The sequence below is a fragment of the Triplophysa dalaica genome, chromosome 5 (genome assembly GCF_015846415.1).
Source record: "Triplophysa dalaica isolate WHDGS20190420 chromosome 5, ASM1584641v1, whole genome shotgun sequence".
NCBI classification, from domain to species: domain Eukaryota; kingdom Metazoa; phylum Chordata; class Actinopteri; order Cypriniformes; family Nemacheilidae; genus Triplophysa; species Triplophysa dalaica.
The window spans coordinates 17,753,324-17,771,144 of NC_079546.1; the positions used below are offsets into that span (position 1 = coordinate 17,753,324).

At 46.8% G+C, this 17,821-nt stretch overlaps 32 non-coding genes across 32 annotated transcripts; 16 read left to right on the forward strand and 16 right to left on the reverse strand.

Annotated features, from left to right (window-relative positions):
- Positions 1–592: 592 nt before the first annotated feature.
- On the forward strand, positions 593–664 carry trnad-guc (transfer RNA aspartic acid (anticodon GUC)). The gene has a single exon. It is a non-coding gene; the product is annotated as a tRNA-Asp (tRNA).
- A 483-nt stretch (positions 665–1,147) lies between these two features.
- Positions 1,148–1,219, forward strand: trnaw-cca (transfer RNA tryptophan (anticodon CCA)). The gene has a single exon. It is a non-coding gene; the product is annotated as a tRNA-Trp (tRNA).
- A 512-nt stretch (positions 1,220–1,731) lies between these two features.
- trnae-uuc (transfer RNA glutamic acid (anticodon UUC)) lies at positions 1,732–1,803 on the reverse strand. The gene has a single exon. It is a non-coding gene; the product is annotated as a tRNA-Glu (tRNA).
- A 255-nt stretch (positions 1,804–2,058) lies between these two features.
- On the reverse strand, positions 2,059–2,175 carry LOC130421529 (U5 spliceosomal RNA). The gene has a single exon (XR_008906845.1). It is a non-coding gene; the product is annotated as a U5 spliceosomal RNA (small nuclear RNA).
- A 604-nt stretch (positions 2,176–2,779) lies between these two features.
- On the forward strand, positions 2,780–2,851 carry trnad-guc (transfer RNA aspartic acid (anticodon GUC)). Its single transcript has one exon. It is a non-coding gene; the product is annotated as a tRNA-Asp (tRNA).
- A 483-nt stretch (positions 2,852–3,334) lies between these two features.
- trnaw-cca (transfer RNA tryptophan (anticodon CCA)) lies at positions 3,335–3,406 on the forward strand. Its single transcript has one exon. It is a non-coding gene; the product is annotated as a tRNA-Trp (tRNA).
- Positions 3,407–3,918: 512 nt separating this feature from the next.
- On the reverse strand, positions 3,919–3,990 carry trnae-uuc (transfer RNA glutamic acid (anticodon UUC)). The gene has a single exon. It is a non-coding gene; the product is annotated as a tRNA-Glu (tRNA).
- A 255-nt stretch (positions 3,991–4,245) lies between these two features.
- Positions 4,246–4,362, reverse strand: LOC130421531 (U5 spliceosomal RNA). Its single transcript, XR_008906846.1, has one exon. It is a non-coding gene; the product is annotated as a U5 spliceosomal RNA (small nuclear RNA).
- A 604-nt stretch (positions 4,363–4,966) lies between these two features.
- On the forward strand, positions 4,967–5,038 carry trnad-guc (transfer RNA aspartic acid (anticodon GUC)). The gene has a single exon. It is a non-coding gene; the product is annotated as a tRNA-Asp (tRNA).
- Positions 5,039–5,521: 483 nt separating this feature from the next.
- On the forward strand, positions 5,522–5,593 carry trnaw-cca (transfer RNA tryptophan (anticodon CCA)). Its single transcript has one exon. It is a non-coding gene; the product is annotated as a tRNA-Trp (tRNA).
- A 512-nt stretch (positions 5,594–6,105) lies between these two features.
- On the reverse strand, positions 6,106–6,177 carry trnae-uuc (transfer RNA glutamic acid (anticodon UUC)). The gene has a single exon. It is a non-coding gene; the product is annotated as a tRNA-Glu (tRNA).
- A 255-nt stretch (positions 6,178–6,432) lies between these two features.
- On the reverse strand, positions 6,433–6,549 carry LOC130421532 (U5 spliceosomal RNA). The gene has a single exon (XR_008906847.1). It is a non-coding gene; the product is annotated as a U5 spliceosomal RNA (small nuclear RNA).
- A 604-nt stretch (positions 6,550–7,153) lies between these two features.
- On the forward strand, positions 7,154–7,225 carry trnad-guc (transfer RNA aspartic acid (anticodon GUC)). The gene has a single exon. It is a non-coding gene; the product is annotated as a tRNA-Asp (tRNA).
- A 483-nt stretch (positions 7,226–7,708) lies between these two features.
- Positions 7,709–7,780, forward strand: trnaw-cca (transfer RNA tryptophan (anticodon CCA)). The gene has a single exon. It is a non-coding gene; the product is annotated as a tRNA-Trp (tRNA).
- Positions 7,781–8,292: 512 nt separating this feature from the next.
- trnae-uuc (transfer RNA glutamic acid (anticodon UUC)) lies at positions 8,293–8,364 on the reverse strand. Its single transcript has one exon. It is a non-coding gene; the product is annotated as a tRNA-Glu (tRNA).
- Positions 8,365–8,620: 256 nt separating this feature from the next.
- On the reverse strand, positions 8,621–8,736 carry LOC130421543 (U5 spliceosomal RNA). Its single transcript, XR_008906858.1, has one exon. It is a non-coding gene; the product is annotated as a U5 spliceosomal RNA (small nuclear RNA).
- A 604-nt stretch (positions 8,737–9,340) lies between these two features.
- Positions 9,341–9,412, forward strand: trnad-guc (transfer RNA aspartic acid (anticodon GUC)). Its single transcript has one exon. It is a non-coding gene; the product is annotated as a tRNA-Asp (tRNA).
- A 483-nt stretch (positions 9,413–9,895) lies between these two features.
- trnaw-cca (transfer RNA tryptophan (anticodon CCA)) lies at positions 9,896–9,967 on the forward strand. Its single transcript has one exon. It is a non-coding gene; the product is annotated as a tRNA-Trp (tRNA).
- Positions 9,968–10,479: 512 nt separating this feature from the next.
- On the reverse strand, positions 10,480–10,551 carry trnae-uuc (transfer RNA glutamic acid (anticodon UUC)). Its single transcript has one exon. It is a non-coding gene; the product is annotated as a tRNA-Glu (tRNA).
- Positions 10,552–10,806: 255 nt separating this feature from the next.
- LOC130421533 (U5 spliceosomal RNA) lies at positions 10,807–10,923 on the reverse strand. The gene has a single exon (XR_008906848.1). It is a non-coding gene; the product is annotated as a U5 spliceosomal RNA (small nuclear RNA).
- Positions 10,924–11,527: 604 nt separating this feature from the next.
- On the forward strand, positions 11,528–11,599 carry trnad-guc (transfer RNA aspartic acid (anticodon GUC)). The gene has a single exon. It is a non-coding gene; the product is annotated as a tRNA-Asp (tRNA).
- A 483-nt stretch (positions 11,600–12,082) lies between these two features.
- Positions 12,083–12,154, forward strand: trnaw-cca (transfer RNA tryptophan (anticodon CCA)). The gene has a single exon. It is a non-coding gene; the product is annotated as a tRNA-Trp (tRNA).
- Positions 12,155–12,666: 512 nt separating this feature from the next.
- trnae-uuc (transfer RNA glutamic acid (anticodon UUC)) lies at positions 12,667–12,738 on the reverse strand. The gene has a single exon. It is a non-coding gene; the product is annotated as a tRNA-Glu (tRNA).
- Positions 12,739–12,993: 255 nt separating this feature from the next.
- On the reverse strand, positions 12,994–13,110 carry LOC130421534 (U5 spliceosomal RNA). The gene has a single exon (XR_008906849.1). It is a non-coding gene; the product is annotated as a U5 spliceosomal RNA (small nuclear RNA).
- Positions 13,111–13,601: 491 nt separating this feature from the next.
- LOC130421535 (U5 spliceosomal RNA) lies at positions 13,602–13,718 on the reverse strand. The gene has a single exon (XR_008906850.1). It is a non-coding gene; the product is annotated as a U5 spliceosomal RNA (small nuclear RNA).
- Positions 13,719–14,322: 604 nt separating this feature from the next.
- trnad-guc (transfer RNA aspartic acid (anticodon GUC)) lies at positions 14,323–14,394 on the forward strand. The gene has a single exon. It is a non-coding gene; the product is annotated as a tRNA-Asp (tRNA).
- A 483-nt stretch (positions 14,395–14,877) lies between these two features.
- trnaw-cca (transfer RNA tryptophan (anticodon CCA)) lies at positions 14,878–14,949 on the forward strand. The gene has a single exon. It is a non-coding gene; the product is annotated as a tRNA-Trp (tRNA).
- A 512-nt stretch (positions 14,950–15,461) lies between these two features.
- trnae-uuc (transfer RNA glutamic acid (anticodon UUC)) lies at positions 15,462–15,533 on the reverse strand. The gene has a single exon. It is a non-coding gene; the product is annotated as a tRNA-Glu (tRNA).
- A 255-nt stretch (positions 15,534–15,788) lies between these two features.
- LOC130421536 (U5 spliceosomal RNA) lies at positions 15,789–15,905 on the reverse strand. The gene has a single exon (XR_008906851.1). It is a non-coding gene; the product is annotated as a U5 spliceosomal RNA (small nuclear RNA).
- A 604-nt stretch (positions 15,906–16,509) lies between these two features.
- On the forward strand, positions 16,510–16,581 carry trnad-guc (transfer RNA aspartic acid (anticodon GUC)). The gene has a single exon. It is a non-coding gene; the product is annotated as a tRNA-Asp (tRNA).
- Positions 16,582–17,064: 483 nt separating this feature from the next.
- trnaw-cca (transfer RNA tryptophan (anticodon CCA)) lies at positions 17,065–17,136 on the forward strand. Its single transcript has one exon. It is a non-coding gene; the product is annotated as a tRNA-Trp (tRNA).
- Positions 17,137–17,648: 512 nt separating this feature from the next.
- Positions 17,649–17,720, reverse strand: trnae-uuc (transfer RNA glutamic acid (anticodon UUC)). Its single transcript has one exon. It is a non-coding gene; the product is annotated as a tRNA-Glu (tRNA).
- Positions 17,721–17,821: the final 101 nt, after the last annotated feature.

Here is a 17,821-nt window from a genome sequence, read left to right on the forward strand (position 1 = left end):
CTCGGCCCAGTGTGCTTCCTATGTCGCACCGCAATGTTCAAGGGGCTAATATTTGGTCGAGGCACCTACCTGATAATTCACTCTGGGAGGGGCCAAAGAGACAAAGTTCTCTTCCATCAACAAATTACTGCAAAAGCCAAGTCTGAAGAGATGTTCCTGAAGCTAGCATCCTACCGACCACAGGTACTAGGATCTGGATCTGCCAAGAAATAAAATACAAATCTTCAATCTCCGACAACTCTAGCTGAATCAGAACAATGGTACTGTTTAGCGTGTTGACACATGGTTCATATGCTCTCCTACTTTGGATAAAAGCATCTGCCAAATGAAAAATGCAAATGGATAGAGTACGGCGTCCTTCTTCCTCTACTGAATTTCTTTTAACCAACAAATTAAAGTGTGATGATGTGTTGACAATTCCACCGAGGTCCAAAGGAGGATTCAGAAAGTCTGCACAACACTCTTAATTAGCCAAGCTTGCAGCCTTCCTCCTGCACACATCCAATATCAAAAAACGAATCTTTTCCAAAGAGAACGCTATGAGATATCGGTTGCAGTTCGTCACAAAAACATTTCCGCAATTGCAAGCCAGTCCTCGTTAGTATAGTGGACAGTATCTCCGCCTGTCACGCGGAAGACCGGGGTTCGATTCCCCGACGGGGAGCTTGAGTGTCCTTGTGGGTCATCCCTGCTTTGTCAGCTTTTATGTGCAGCAAGGTATGCCAGGCATGCTCTGTCAGTAGAACATGAGACTCTTAATGTCAGGGTCGGTAGAGGATAAGATTCAGCGTCGTGTGCTCGAGCCCCACGTTGGACGTGCAAATCACTTTTGATCTTGGTGTCTTTCACCTAGGCCTCGGTTCCCAGGCTTAGTGACAGAACAGTCAGGCAGCTTCTTGGAAAATACTGAACACTTGACCACTTAACCGTTATGCTGCAAAGGCGGCTATCGGAAAACGGACGCTATATTTTCGTGCGGCGACGTTCGTTGTTATGACTTTGCAAACCTCTGCTGTTTCTTTCCAAGTCAAACCGTTGCTCTGTCCGAGAACAACAAATTTGACGTCTCTTTCTGCCGCCGTCTCCTGATGGCTTTCGTGCAACTGTCCGTCTCTGTGGCGCCATCGTTGGCGACTGCCCAGCGAGGGGCCTCGTGGCGCAACGGTAGTGCGTCTGACTCCAGATCAGAAGGTTGCGTGTTCAAATCACGTCGGGGTCAAGATTTCTTTCTGCGTGTACGGCTTGTTAACAACACCGTGAGGCTGATGTCGCACACTAATTGCTGCTAGGAAGTCGTTCACCGAGATTACGTTTTAGAACCAAAGGGAGCTTTTTGTACCCACATGACTGCCCACTTTAGCTCTTTTGGATGTTTAAGATTTTCTCCATGTAGAGGTGTGGTTAAAAACGTCAAGATAGTGTAAAGACATCTCGTAAAATTGTCCCAGATGTACCTTCTGTACTTTTCAGTTGTCGGCACCCAGAACGCAGCACTTTGTGTCCAGCACTTGTTGCCTGAGACCTCAGGACGCACCATATAATACAAGGTAAATACTGTTTGCTCACTTGAATTTGGATTGTGCAAAGGAGTTAAAATGTAGAAGGTGCCAAGAAAGGCTGATATACGAGATAAGTGACTATTTGTTTGACCTCCTACACAGCTGACTCGTCAGAGCCTCACCGTGAAACAGCAGCTTTTCATTTGAAAATAACCAACTGAGAAAATGGTAATTCCCATACCGGGAGTTGAACCCGGGCCGCCTGGGTGAAAACCAGGAATCCTAACCGCTAGACCATATGGGACGCCTTAGCTGTCTTCTTCCGACCTGGAGCCGACGTGCACTTCAACTGTTTCCCAGCACAGAGGAAGCGAAATAACAATCACACATTTGAAGTGCATCGCAGAAGATTTTCTACCTATCTGAGCAGGTGCTGACAATAAACTTGCAACAAACGTGGTGAAACCAAGAGTCCCAAAACAGCTAGGAGACAACGATGTGCAGAAGCAATCCGACAGAGGCAGATTCTTAAACGCTCTGGTTCTTGGCACAATAACGAAGGCCTGCTGTGAGCGGAGCCGTCCAAAATTACATTAAACTCACGGTGGTTTCATTCTGCGGAAATCTTTCGTAAAAGGCAGAAGATTTATGCGTAGATCAAGAGAAACTCGAGCTGCACCCACCAGCTCTCGGCCCAGTGTGCTTCCTATGTCGCACCGCAATGTTCAAGGGGCTAATATTTGGTCGAGGCACCTACCTGATAATTCACTCTGGGAGGGGCCAAAGAGACAAAGTTCTCTTCCATCAACAAATTACTGCAAAAGCCAAGTCTGAAGAGATGTTCCTGAAGCTAGCATCCTACCGACCTCAGGTACTAGGATCTGGATCTGCCAAGAAATAAAATACAAATCTTCAATCTCCGACAACTCTAGCTGAATCAGAACAATGGTACTGTTTAGCGTGTTGACACATGGTTCATATGCTCTCCTACTTTGGATAAAAGCATCTGCCAAATGAAAAATGCAAATGGATAGAGTACGGCGTCCTTCTTCCTCTACTGAATTTCTTTTAACCAACAAATTAAAGTGTGATGATGTGTTGACAATTCCACCGAGGTCCAAAGGAGGATTCAGAAAGTCTGCACAACACTCTTAATTAGCCAAGCTTGCAGCCTTCCTCCTGCACACATCCAATATCAAAAAACGAATCTTTTCCAAAGAGAACGCTATGAGATATCGGTTGCAGTTCGTCACAAAAACATTTCCGCAATTGCAAGCCAGTCCTCGTTAGTATAGTGGACAGTATCTCCGCCTGTCACGCGGAAGACCGGGGTTCGATTCCCCGACGGGGAGCTTGAGTGTCCTTGTGGGTCATCCCTGCTTTGTCAGCTTTTATGTGCAGCAAGGTATGCCAGGCATGCTCTGTCAGTAGAACATGAGACTCTTAATGTCAGGGTCGGTAGAGGATAAGATTCAGCGTCGTGTGCTCGAGCCCCACGTTGGACGTGCAAATCACTTTTGATCTTGGTGTCTTTCACCTAGGCCTCGGTTCCCAGGCTTAGTGACAGAACAGTCAGGCAGCTTCTTGGAAAATACTGAACACTTGACCACTTAACCGTTATGCTGCAAAGGCGGCTATCGGAAAACGGACGCTATATTTTCGTGCGGCGACGTTCGTTGTTATGACTTTGCAAACCTCTGCTGTTTCTTTCAAAGTCAAACCGTTGCTCTGTCCGAGAACAACAAATTTGACGTCTCTTTCTGCCGCCGTCTCCTGATGGCTTTCGTGCAACTGTCCGTCTCTGTGGCGCCATCGTTGGCGACTGCCCAGCGAGGGGCCTCGTGGCGCAACGGTAGTGCGTCTGACTCCAGATCAGAAGGTTGCGTGTTCAAATCACGTCGGGGTCAAGATTTCTTTCTGCGTGTACGGCTTGTTAACAACACCGTGAGGCTGATGTCGCACACTAATTGCTGCTAGGAAGTCGTTCACCGAGATTACGTTTTAGAACCAAAGGGAGCTTTTTGTACCCACATGACTGCCCACTTTAGCTCTTTTGGATGTTTAAGATTTTCTCCATGTAGAGGTGTGGTTAAAAACGTCAAGATAGTGTAAAGACATCTCGTAAAATTGTCCCAGATGTACCTTCTGTACTTTTCAGTTGTCGGCACCCAGAACGCAGCACTTTGTGTCCAGCACTTGTTGCCTGAGACCTCAGGACGCACCATATAATACAAGGTAAATACTGTTTGCTCACTTGAATTTGGATTGTGCAAAGGAGTTAAAATGTAGAAGGTGCCAAGAAAGGCTGATATACGAGATAAGTGACTATTTGTTTGACCTCCTACACAGCTGACTCGTCAGAGCCTCACCGTGAAACAGCAGCTTTTCATTTGAAAATAACCAACTGAGAAAATGGTAATTCCCATACCGGGAGTTGAACCCGGGCCGCCTGGGTGAAAACCAGGAATCCTAACCGCTAGACCATATGGGACGCCTTAGCTGTCTTCTTCCGACCTGGAGCCGACGTGCACTTCAACTGTTTCCCAGCACAGAGGAAGCGAAATAACAATCACACATTTGAAGTGCATCGCAGAAGATTTTCTACCTATCTGAGCAGGTGCTGACAATAAACTTGCAACAAACGTGGTGAAACCAAGAGTCCCAAAACAGCTAGGAGACAACGATGTGCAGAAGCAATCCGACAGAGGCAGATTCTTAAACGCTCTGGTTCTTGGCACAATAACGAAGGCCTGCTGTGAGCGGAGCCGTCCAAAATTACATTAAACTCACGGTGGTTTCATTCTGCGGAAATCTTTCGTAAAAGGCAGAAGATTTATGCGTAGATCAAGAGAAACTCGAGCTGCACCCACCAGCTCTCGGCCCAGTGTGCTTCCTATGTCGCACCGCAATGTTCAAGGGGCTAATATTTGGTCGAGGCACCTACCTGATAATTCACTCTGGGAGGGGCCAAAGAGACAAAGTTCTCTTCCATCAACAAATTACTGCAAAAGCCAAGTCTGAAGAGATGTTCCTGAAGCTAGCATCCTACCGACCACAGGTACTAGGATCTGGATCTGCCAAGAAATAAAATACAAATCTTCAATCTCCGACAACTCTAGCTGAATCAGAACAATGGTACTGTTTAGCGTGTTGACACATGGTTCATATGCTCTCCTACTTTGGATAAAAGCATCTGCCAAATGAAAAATGCAAATGGATAGAGTACGGCGTCCTTCTTCCTCTACTGAATTTCTTTTAACCAACAAATTAAAGTGTGATGATGTGTTGACAATTCCACCGAGGTCCAAAGGAGGATTCAGAAAGTCTGCACAACACTCTTAATTAGCCAAGCTTGCAGCCTTCCTCCTGCACACATCCAATATCAAAAAACGAATCTTTTCCAAAGAGAACGCTATGAGATATCGGTTGCAGTTCGTCACAAAAACATTTCCGCAATTGCAAGCCAGTCCTCGTTAGTATAGTGGACAGTATCTCCGCCTGTCACGCGGAAGACCGGGGTTCGATTCCCCGACGGGGAGCTTGAGTGTCCTTGTGGGTCATCCCTGCTTTGTCAGCTTTTATGTGCAGCAAGGTATGCCCGGCATGCTCTGTCAGTAGAACATGAGACTCTTAATGTCAGGGTCGGTAGAGGATAAGATTCAGCGTCGTGTGCTCGAGCCCCACGTTGGACGTGCAAATCACTTTTGATCTTGGTGTCTTTCACCTAGGCCTCGGTTCCCAGGCTTAGTGACAGAACAGTCAGGCAGCTTCTTGGAAAATACTGAACACTTGACCACTTAACCGTTATGCTGCAAAGGCGGCTATCGGAAAACGGACGCTATATTTTCGTGCGGCGACGTTCGTTGTTATGACTTTGCAAACCTCTGCTGTTTCTTTCCAAGTCAAACCGTTGCTCTGTCCGAGAACAACAAATTTGACGTCTCTTTCTGCCGCCGTCTCCTGATGGCTTTCGTGCAACTGTCCGTCTCTGTGGCGCCATCGTTGGCGACTGCCCAGCGAGGGGCCTCGTGGCGCAACGGTAGTGCGTCTGACTCCAGATCAGAAGGTTGCGTGTTCAAATCACGTCGGGGTCAAGATTTCTTTCTGCGTGTACGGCTTGTTAACAACACCGTGAGGCTGATGTCGCACACTAATTGCTGCTAGGAAGTCGTTCACCGAGATTACGTTTTAGAACCAAAGGGAGCTTTTTGTACCCACATGACTGCCCACTTTAGCTCTTTTGGATGTTTAAGATTTTCTCCATGTAGAGGTGTGGTTAAAAACGTCAAGATAGTGTAAAGACATCTCGTAAAATTGTCCCAGATGTACCTTCTGTACTTTTCAGTTGTCGGCACCCAGAACGCAGCACTTTGTGTCCAGCACTTGTTGCCTGAGACCTCAGGACGCACCATATAATACAAGGTAAATACTGTTTGCTCACTTGAATTTGGATTGTGCAAAGGAGTTAAAATGTAGAAGGTGCCAAGAAAGGCTGATATACGAGATAAGTGACTATTTGTTTGACCTCCTACACAGCTGACTCGTCAGAGCCTCACCGTGAAACAGCAGCTTTTCATTTGAAAATAACCAACTGAGAAAATGGTAATTCCCATACCGGGAGTTGAACCCGGGCCGCCTGGGTGAAAACCAGGAATCCTAACCGCTAGACCATATGGGACGCCTTAGCTGTCTTCTTCCGACCTGGAGCCGACGTGCACTTCAACTGTTTCCCAGCACAGAGGAAGCGAAATAACAATCACACATTTGAAGTGCATCGCAGAAGATTTTCTACCTATCTGAGCAGGTGCTGACAATAAACTTGCAACAAACGTGGTGAAACCAAGAGTCCCAAAACAGCTAGGAGACAACGATGTGCAGAAGCAATCCGACAGAGGCAGATTCTTAAACGCTCTGGTTCTTGGCACAATAACGAAGGCCTGCTGTGAGCGGAGCCGTCCAAAATTACATTAAACTCACGGTGGTTTCATTCTGCGGAAATCTTTCGTAAAAGGCAGAAGATTTATGCGTAGATCAAGAGAAACTCGAGCTGCACCCACCAGCTCTCGGCCCAGTGTGCTTCCTATGTCGCACCGCAATGTTCAAGGGGCTAATATTTGGTCGAGGCACCTACCTGATAATTCACTCTGGGAGGGGCCAAAGAGACAAAGTTCTCTTCCATCAACAAATTACTGCAAAAGCCAAGTCTGAAGAGATGTTCCTGAAGCTAGCATCCTACCGACCTCAGGTACTAGGATCTGGATCTGCCAAGAAATAAAATACAAATCTTCAATCTCCGACAACTCTAGCTGAATCAGAACAATGGTACTGTTTAGCGTGTTGACACATGGTTCATATGCTCTCCTACTTTGGATAAAAGCATCTGCCAAATGAAAAATGCAAATGGATAGAGTATGGCGTCCTTCTTCCTCTACTGAATTTCTTTTAACCAACAAATTAAAGTGTGATGATGTGTTGACAATTCCACCGAGGTCCAAAGGAGGATTCAGAAAGTCTGCACAACACTCTTAATTAGCCAAGCTTGCAGCCTTCCTCCTGCACACATCCAATATCAAAAAACTAATCTTTTCCAAAGAGAACGCTATGAGATATCGGTTGCAGTTCGTCACAAAAACATTTCCGCAATTGCAAGCCAGTCCTCGTTAGTATAGTGGACAGTATCTCCGCCTGTCACGCGGAAGACCGGGGTTCGATTCCCCGACGGGGAGCTTGAGTGTCCTTGTGGGTCATCCCTGCTTTGTCAGCTTTTATGTGCAGCAAGGTATGCCAGGCATGCTCTGTCAGTAGAACATGAGACTCTTAATGTCAGGGTCGGTAGAGGATAAGATTCAGCGTCGTGTGCTCGAGCCCCACGTTGGACGTGCAAATCACTTTTGATCTTGGTGTCTTTCACCTAGGCCTCGGTTCCCAGGCTTAGTGACAGAACAGTCAGGCAGCTTCTTGGAAAATACTGAACACTTGACCACTTAACCGTTATGCTGCAAAGGCGGCTATCGGAAAACGGACGCTATATTTTCGTGCGGCGACGTTCGTTGTTATGACTTTGCAAACCTCTGCTGTTTCTTTCAAAGTCAAACCGTTGCTCTGTCCGAGAACAACAAATTTGACGTCTCTTTCTGCCGCCGTCTCCTGATGGCTTTCGTGCAACTGTCCGTCTCTGTGGCGCCATCGTTGGCGACTGCCCAGCGAGGGGCCTCGTGGCGCAACGGTAGCGCGTCTGACTCCAGATCAGAAGGTTGCGTGTTCAAATCACGTCGGGGTCAAGATTTCTTTCTGCGTGTACGGCTTGTTAACAACACCGTGAGGCTGATGTCGCACACTAATTGCTGCTAGGAAGTCGTTCACCGAGATTACGTTTTAGAACCAAAGGGAGCTTTTTGTACCCACATGACTGCCCACTTTAGCTCTTTTGGATGTTTAAGATTTTCTCCATGTAGAGGTGTGGTTAAAAACGTCAAGATAGTGTAAAGACATCTCGTAAAATTGTCCCAGATGTACCTTCTGTACTTTTCAGTTGTCGGCACCCAGAACGCAGCACTTTGTGTCCAGCACTTGTTGCCTGAGACCTCAGGACGCACCATATAATACAAGGTAAATACTGTTTGCTCACTTGAATTTGGATTGTGCAAAGGAGTTAAAATGTAGAAGGTGCCAAGAAAGGCTGATATACGAGATAAGTGACTATTTGTTTGACCTCCTACACAGCTGACTCGTCAGAGCCTCACTGTGAAACAGCAGCTTTTCATTTGAAAATAACCAACTGAGAAAATGGTAATTCCCATACCGGGAGTTGAACCCGGGCCGCCTGGGTGAAAACCAGGAATCCTAACCGCTAGACCATATGGGACGCCTTAGCTGTCTTCTTCCGACCTGGAGCCGACGTGCACTTCAACTGTTTCCCAGCACAGAGGAAGCGAAATAACAATCACACATTTGAAGTGCATCGCAGAAGATTTTCTACCTATCTGAGCAGGTGCTGACAATAAACTTGCAACAAACGTGGTGAAACCAAGAGTCCCAAAACAGCTAGGAGACAACGATGTGCAGAAGCAATCCGACAGAGGCAGATTCTTAAACGCTCTGGTTCTTGGCACAATAACGAAGGCCTGCTGTGAGTGGAGCCGTCCAAAATTACATTAAACTCACGGTGGTTTCATTCTGCGGAAATCTTTCGTAAAAGGCAGAAGATTTATGCGTAGATCAAGAGAAACTCGAGCTGCACCCACCAGCTCTTGGCCCAGTGTGCTTCCTATGTCGCACCGCAATGTTCAAGGGGCTAATATTTGGTCGAGGCACCTACCTGATAATTCACTCTGGGAGGGGCCAAAGAGACAAAGTTCTCTTCCATCAACAAATTACTGCAAAAGCCAAGTCTGAAGAGATGTTCCTGAAGCTAGCATCCTACCGACCACAGGTACTAGGATCTGGATCTGCCAAGAAATAAAATACAAATCTTCAATCTCCGACAACTCTAGCTGAATCAGAACAATGGTACTGTTTAGCGTGTTGACACATGGTTCATATGCTCTCCTACTTTGGATAAAAGCATCTGCCAAATGAAAAATGCAAATGGATAGAGTACGGCGTCCTTCTTCCTCTACTGAATTTCTTTTAACCAACAAATTAAAGTGTGATGATGTGTTGACAATTCCACCGAGGTCCAAAGGAGGATTCAGAAAGTCTGCACAACACTCTAAATTAGCCAAGCTTGCAGCCTTCCTCCTGCACACATCCAATATCAAAAAACTAATCTTTTCCAAAGAGAATGCTATGAGATATCGGTTGCAGTTCGTCACAAAAACATTTCCGCAATTGCAAGCCAGTCCTCGTTAGTATAGTGGACAGTATCTCCGCCTGTCACGCGGAAGACCGGGGTTCGATTCCCCGACGGGGAGCTTGAGTGTCCTTGTGGGTCATCCCTGCTTTGTCAGCTTTTATGTGCAGCAAGGTATGCCAGGCATGCTCTGTCAGTAGAACATGAGACTCTTAATGTCAGGGTCGGTAGAGGATAAGATTCAGCGTCGTGTGCTCGAGCCCCACGTTGGACGTGCAAATCACTTTTGATCTTGGTGTCTTTCACCTAGGCCTCGGTTCCCAGGCTTAGTGACAGAACAGTCAGGCAGCTTCTTGGAAAATACTGAACACTTGACCACTTAACCGTTATGCTGCAAAGGCGGCTATCGGAAAACGGACGCTATATTTTCGTGCGGCGACGTTCGTTGTTATGACTTTGCAAACCTCTGCTGTTTCTTTCCAAGTCAAACCGTTGCTCTGTCCGAGAACAACAAATTTGACGTCTCTTTCTGCCGCCGTCTCCTGATGGCTTTCGTGCAACTGTCCGTCTCTGTGGCGCCATCGTTGGCGACTGCCCAGCGAGGGGCCTCGTGGCGCAACGGTAGTGCGTCTGACTCCAGATCAGAAGGTTGCGTGTTCAAATCACGTCGGGGTCAAGATTTCTTTCTGCGTGTACGGCTTGTTAACAACACCGTGAGGCTGATGTCGCACACTAATTGCTGCTAGGAAGTCGTTCACCGAGATTACGTTTTAGAACCAAAGGGAGCTTTTTGTACCCACATGACTGCCCACTTTAGCTCTTTTGGATGTTTAAGATTTTCTCCATGTAGAGGTGTGGTTAAAAACGTCAAGATAGTGTAAAGACATCTCGTAAAATTGTCCCAGATGTACCTTCTGTACTTTTCAGTTGTCGGCACCCAGAACGCAGCACTTTGTGTCCAGCACTTGTTGCCTGAGACCTCAGGACGCACCATATAATACAAGGTAAATACTGTTTGCTCACTTGAATTTGGATTGTGCAAAGGAGTTAAAATGTAGAAGGTGCCAAGAAAGGCTGATATACGAGATAAGTGACTATTTGTTTGACCTCCTACACAGCTGACTCGTCAGAGCCTCACCGTGAAACAGCAGCTTTTCATTTGAAAATAACCAACTGAGAAAATGGTAATTCCCATACCGGGAGTTGAACCCGGGCCGCCTGGGTGAAAACCAGGAATCCTAACCGCTAGACCATATGGGACGCCTTAGCTGTCTTCTTCCGACCTGGAGCCGACGTGCACTTCAACTGTTTCCCAGCACAGAGGAAGCGAAATAACAATCACACATTTGAAGTGCATCGCAGAAGATTTTCTACCTATCTGAGCAGGTGCTGACAATAAACTTGCAACAAACGTGGTGAAACCAAGAGTCCCAAAACAGCTAGGAGACAACGATGTGCAGAAGCAATCCGACAGAGGCAGATTCTTAAACGCTCTGGTTCTTGGCACAATAACGAAGGCCTGCTGTGAGCGGAGCCGTCCAAAATTACATTAAACTCACGGTGGTTTCATTCTGCGGAAATCTTTCGTAAAAGGCAGAAGATTTATGCGTAGATCAAGAGAAACTCGAGCTGCACCCACCAGCTCTCGGCCCAGTGTGCTTCCTATGTCGCACCGCAATGTTCAAGGGGCTAATATTTGGTCGAGGCACCTACCTGATAATTCACTCTGGGAGGGGCCAAAGAGACAAAGTTCTCTTCCATCAACAAATTACTGCAAAAGCCAAGTCTGAAGAGATGTTCCTGAAGCTAGCATCCTACCGACCACAGGTACTAGGATCTGGATCTGCCAAGAAATAAAATACAAATCTTCAATCTCCGACAACTCTAGCTGAATCAGAACAATGGTACTGTTTAGCGTGTTGACACATGGTTCATATGCTCTCCTACTTTGGATAAAAGCATCTGCCAAATGAAAAATGCAAATGGATAGAGTACGGCGTCCTTCTTCCTCTACTGAATTTCTTTTAACCAACAAATTAAAGTGTGATGATGTGTTGACAATTCCACCGAGGTCCAAAGGAGGATTCAGAAAGTCTGCACAACACTCTTAATTAGCCAAGCTTGCAGCCTTCCTCCTGCACACATCCAATATCAAAAAACGAATCTTTTCCAAAGAGAACGCTATGAGATATCGGTTGCAGTTCGTCACAAAAACATTTCCGCAATTGCAAGCCAGTCCTCGTTAGTATAGTGGACAGTATCTCCGCCTGTCACGCGGAAGACCGGGGTTCGATTCCCCGACGGGGAGCTTGAGTGTCCTTGTGGGTCATCCCTGCTTTGTCAGCTTTTATGTGCAGCAAGGTATGCCCGGCATGCTCTGTCAGTAGAACATGAGACTCTTAATGTCAGGGTCGGTAGAGGATAAGATTCAGCGTCGTGTGCTCGAGCCCCACGTTGGACGTGCAAATCACTTTTGATCTTGGTGTCTTTCACCTAGGCCTCGGTTCCCAGGCTTAGTGACAGAACAGTCAGGCAGCTTCTTGGAAAATACTGAACACTTGACCACTTAACCGTTATGCTGCAAAGGCGGCTATCGGAAAACGGACGCTATATTTTCGTGCGGCGACGTTCGTTGTTATGACTTTGCAAACCTCTGCTGTTTCTTTCCAAGTCAAACCGTTGCTCTGTCCGAGAACAACAAATTTGACGTCTCTTTCTGCCGCCGTCTCCTGATGGCTTTCGTGCAACTGTCCGTCTCTGTGGCGCCATCGTTGGCGACTGCCCAGCGAGGGGCCTCGTGGCGCAACGGTAGTGCGTCTGACTCCAGATCAGAAGGTTGCGTGTTCAAATCACGTCGGGGTCAAGATTTCTTTCTGCGTGTACGGCTTGTTAACAACACCGTGAGGCTGATGTCGCACACTAATTGCTGCTAGGAAGTCGTTCACCGAGATTACGTTTTAGAACCAAAGGGAGCTTTTTGTACCCACATGACTGCCCACTTTAGCTCTTTTGGATGTTTAAGATTTTCTCCATGTAGAGGTGTGGTTAAAAACGTCAAGATAGTGTAAAGACATCTCGTAAAATTGTCCCAGATGTACCTTCTGTACTTTTCAGTTGTCGGCACCCAGAACGCAGCACTTTGTGTCCAGCACTTGTTGCCTGAGACCTCAGGACGCACCATATAATACAAGGTAAATACTGTTTGCTCACTTGAATTTGGATTGTGCAAAGGAGTTAAAATGTAGAAGGTGCCAAGAAAGGCTGATATACGAGATAAGTGACTATTTGTTTGACCTCCTACACAGCTGACTCGTCAGAGCCTCACCGTGAAACAGCAGCTTTTCATTTGAAAATAACCAACTGAGAAAATGGTAATTCCCATACCGGGAGTTGAACCCGGGCCGCCTGGGTGAAAACCAGGAATCCTAACCGCTAGACCATATGGGACGCCTTAGCTGTCTTCTTCCGACCTGGAGCCGACGTGCACTTCAACTGTTTCCCAGCACAGAGGAAGCGAAATAACAATCACACATTTGAAGTGCATCGCAGAAGATTTTCTACCTATCTGAGCAGGTGCTGACAATAAACTTGCAACAAACGTGGTGAAACCAAGAGTCCCAAAACAGCTAGGAGACAACGATGTGCAGAAGCAATCCGACAGAGGCAGATTCTTAAACGCTCTGGTTCTTGGCACAATAACGAAGGCCTGCTGTGAGCGGAGCCGTCCAAAATTACATTAAACTCACGGTGGTTTCATTCTGCGGAAATCTTTCGTAAAAGGCAGAAGATTTATGCGTAGATCAAGAGAAACTCGAGCTGCACCCACCAGCTCTCGGCCCAGTGTGCTTCCTATGTCGCACCGCAATGTTCAAGGGGCTAATATTTGGTCGAGGCACCTACCTGATAATTCACTCTGGGAGGGGCCAAAGAGACAAAGTTCTCTTCCATCAACAAATTACTGCAAAAGCCAAGTCTGAAGAGATGTTCCTGAAGCTAGCATCCTACCGACCACAGGTACTAGGATCTGAATTTCCTAACCGCTAGACCATATGGGACGCCTTAGCTGTCTTCTTCCGACCTGGAGCCGACGTGCACTTCAACTGTTTCCCAGCACAGAGGAAGCGAAATAACAATCACACATTTGAAGTGCATCGCAGAAGATTTTCTACCTATCTGAGCAGGTGCTGACAATAAACTTGCAACAAACGTGGTGAAACCAAGAGTCCCAAAACAGCTAGGAGACAACGATGTGCAGAAGCAATCCGACAGAGGCAGATTCTTAAACGCTCTGGTTCTTGGCACAATAACGAAGGCCTGCTGTGAGCGGAGCCGTCCAAAATTACATTAAACTCACGGTGGTTTCATTCTGCGGAAATCTTTCGTAAAAGGCAGAAGATTTATGCGTAGATCAAGAGAAACTCGAGCTGCACCCACCAGCTCTCGGCCCAGTGTGCTTCCTATGTCGCACCGCAATGTTCAAGGGGCTAATATTTGGTCGAGGCACCTACCTGATAATTCACTCTGGGAGGGGCCAAAGAGACAAAGTTCTCTTCCATCAACAAATTACTGCAAAAGCCAAGTCTGAAGAGATGTTCCTGAAGCTAGCATCCTACCGACCACAGGTACTAGGATCTGGATCTGCCAAGAAATAAAATACAAATCTTCAATCTCCGACAACTCTAGCTGAATCAGAACAATGGTACTGTTTAGCGTGTTGACACATGGTTCATATGCTCTCCTACTTTGGATAAAAGCATCTGCCAAATGAAAAATGCAAATGGATAGAGTACGGCGTCCTTCTTCCTCTACTGAATTTCTTTTAACCAACAAATTAAAGTGTGATGATGTGTTGACAATTCCACCGAGGTCCAAAGGAGGATTCAGAAAGTCTGCACAACACTCTTAATTAGCCAAGCTTGCAGCCTTCCTCCTGCACACATCCAATATCAAAAAACGAATCTTTTCCAAAGAGAACGCTATGAGATATCGGTTGCAGTTCGTCACAAAAACATTTCCGCAATTGCAAGCCAGTCCTCGTTAGTATAGTGGACAGTATCTCCGCCTGTCACGCGGAAGACCGGGGTTCGATTCCCCGACGGGGAGCTTGAGTGTCCTTGTGGGTCATCCCTGCTTTGTCAGCTTTTATGTGCAGCAAGGTATGCCAGGCATGCTCTGTCAGTAGAACATGAGACTCTTAATGTCAGGGTCGGTAGAGGATAAGATTCAGCGTCGTGTGCTCGAGCCCCACGTTGGACGTGCAAATCACTTTTGATCTTGGTGTCTTTCACCTAGGCCTCGGTTCCCAGGCTTAGTGACAGAACAGTCAGGCAGCTTCTTGGAAAATACTGAACACTTGACCACTTAACTGTTATGCTGCAAAGGCGGCTATCGGAAAACGGACGCTATATTTTCGTGCGGCGACGTTCGTTGTTATGACTTTGCAAACCTCTGCTGTTTCTTTCCAAGTCAAACCGTTGCTCTGTCCGAGAACAACAAATTTGACGTCTCTTTCTGCCGCCGTCTCCTGATGGCTTTCGTGCAACTGTCCGTCTCTGTGGCGCCATCGTTGGCGACTGCCCAGCGAGGGGCCTCGGGGCGCAACGGTAGTGCGTCTGACTCCAGATCAGAAGGTTGCGTGTTCAAATCACGTCGGGGTCAAGATTTCTTTCTGCGTGTACGGCTTGTTAACAACACCGTGAGGCTGATGTCGCACACTAATTGCTGCTAGGAAGTCGTTCACCGAGATTACGTTTTAGAACCAAAGGGAGCTTTTTGTACCCACATGACTGCCCACTTTAGCTCTTTTGGATGTTTAAGATTTTCTCCATGTAGAGGTGTGGTTAAAAACGTCAAGATAGTGTAAAGACATCTCGTAAAATTGTCCCAGATGTACCTTCTGTACTTTTCAGTTGTCGGCACCCAGAACGCAGCACTTTGTGTCCAGCACTTGTTGCCTGAGACCTCAGGACGCACCATATAATACAAGGTAAATACTGTTTGCTCACTTGAATTTGGATTGTGCAAAGGAGTTAAAATGTAGAAGGTGCCAAGAAAGGCTGATATACGAGATAAGTGACTATTTGTTTGACCTCCTACACAGCTGACTCGTCAGAGCCTCACCGTGAAACAGCAGCTTTTCATTTGAAAATAACCAACTGAGAAAATGGTAATTCCCATACCGGGAGTTGAACCCGGGCCGCCTGGGTGAAAACCAGGAATCCTAACCGCTAGACCATATGGGACGCCTTAGCTGTCTTCTTCCGACCTGGAGCCGACGTGCACTTCAACTGTTTCCCAGCACAGAGGAAGCGAAATAACAATCACACATTTGAAGTGCATCGCAGAAGATTTTCTACCTATCTGAGCAGGTGCTGACAATAAACTTGCAACAAACGTGGTGAAACCAAGAGTCCCAAAACAGCTAGGAGACAACGATGTGCAGAAGCAATCCGACAGAGGCAGATTCTTAAACGCTCTGGTTCTTGGCACAATAACGAAGGCCTGCTGTGAGCGGAGCCGTCCAAAATTACATTAAACTCACGGTGGTTTCATTCTGCGGAAATCTTTCGTAAAAGGCAGAAGATTTATGCGTAGATCAAGAGAAACTCGAGCTGCACCCACCAGCTCTCGGCCCAGTGTGCTTCCTATGTCGCACCGCAATGTTCAAGGGGCTAATATTTGGTCGAGGCACCTACCTGATAATTCACTCTGGGAGGGGCCAAAGAGACAAAGTTCTCTTCCATCAACAAATTACTGCAAAAGCCAAGTCTGAAGAGATGTTCCTGAAGCTAGCATCCTACCGACCTCAGGTACTAGGATCTGGATCTGCCAAGAAATAAAATACAAATCTTCAATCTCCGACAACTCTAGCTGAATCAGAACAATGGTACTGTTTAGCGTGTTGACACATGGTTCATATGCTCTCCTACTTTGGATAAAAGCATCTGCCAAATGAAAAATGCAAATGGATAGAGTATGGCGTCCTTCTTCCTCTACTGAATTTCTTTTAACCAACAAATTAAAGTGTGATGATGTGTTGACAATTCCACCGAGGTCCAAAGGAGGATTCAAAAAGTCTGCACAACACTCTTAATTAGCCAAGCTTGCAGCCTTCCTCCTGCACACATCCAATATCAAAAAACGAATCTTTTCCAAAGAGAACGCTATGAGATATCGGTTGCAGTTCGTCACAAAAACATTTCCGCAATTGCAAGCCAGTCCTCGTTAGTATAGTGGACAGTATCTCCGCCTGTCACGCGGAAGACCGGGGTTCGATTCCCCGACGGGGAGCTTGAGTGTCCTTGTGGGTCATCCCTGCTTTGTCAGCTTTTATGTGCAGCAAGGTATGCCAGGCATGCTCTGTCAGTAGAACATGAGACTCTTAATGTCAGGGTCGGTAGAGGATAAGATTCAGCGTCGTGTGCTCGAGCCCCACGTTGGACGTGCAAATCACTTTTGATCTTGGTGTCTTTCACCTAGGCCTCGGTTCCCAGGCTTAGTGACAGAACAGTCAGGCAGCTTCTTGGAAAATACTGAACACTTGACCACTTAACCGTTATGCTGCAAAGGCGGCTATCGGAAAACGGACGCTATATTTTCGTGCGGCGACGTTCGTTGTTATGACTTTGCAAACCTCTGCTGTTTCTTTCCAAGTCAAACCGTTGCTCTGTCCGAGAACAACAAATTTGACGTCTCTTTCTGCCGCCGTCTCCTGATGGCTTTCGTGCAACTGTCCGTCTCTGTGGCGCCATCGTTGGCGACTGCCCAGCGAGGGGCCTCGTGGCGCAACGGTAGCGCGTCTGACTCCAGATCAGAAGGTTGCGTGTTCAAATCACGTCGGGGTCAAGATTTCTTTCTGCGTGTACGGCTTGTTAACAACACCGTGAGGCTGATGTCGCACACTAATTGCTGCTAGGAAGTCGTTCACCGAGATTACGTTTTAGAACCAAAGGGAGCTTTTTGTACCCACATGACTGCCCACTTTAGCTCTTTTGGATGTTTAAGATTTTCTCCATGTAGAGGTGTGGTTAAAAACGTCAAGATAGTGTAAAGACATCTCGTAAAATTGTCCCAGATGTACCTTCTGTACTTTTCAGTTGTCGGCACCCAGAACGCAGCACTTTGTGTCCAGCACTTGTTGCCTGAGACCTCAGGACGCACCATATAATACAAGGTAAATACTGTTTGCTCACTTGAATTTGGATTGTGCAAAGGAGTTAAAATGTAGAAGGTGCCAAGAAAGGCTGATATACGAGATAAGTGACTATTTGTTTGACCTCCTACACAGCTGACTCGTCAGAGCCTCACCGTGAAACAGCAGCTTTTCCTTTGAAAATAACCATCTGAGAAAATGGTAATTCCCATACCGGGAGTTGAACCCGGGCCGCCTGGGTGAAAACCAGGAATCCTAACCGTTAGACCATATGGGACGCCTTAGCTGTCTTCTTCCGACCTGGAGCCGACGTGCACTTCAACTGTTTCCCAGCACAGAGGAAGCGAAATAACAATCACACATTTGAAGTGCATCGCA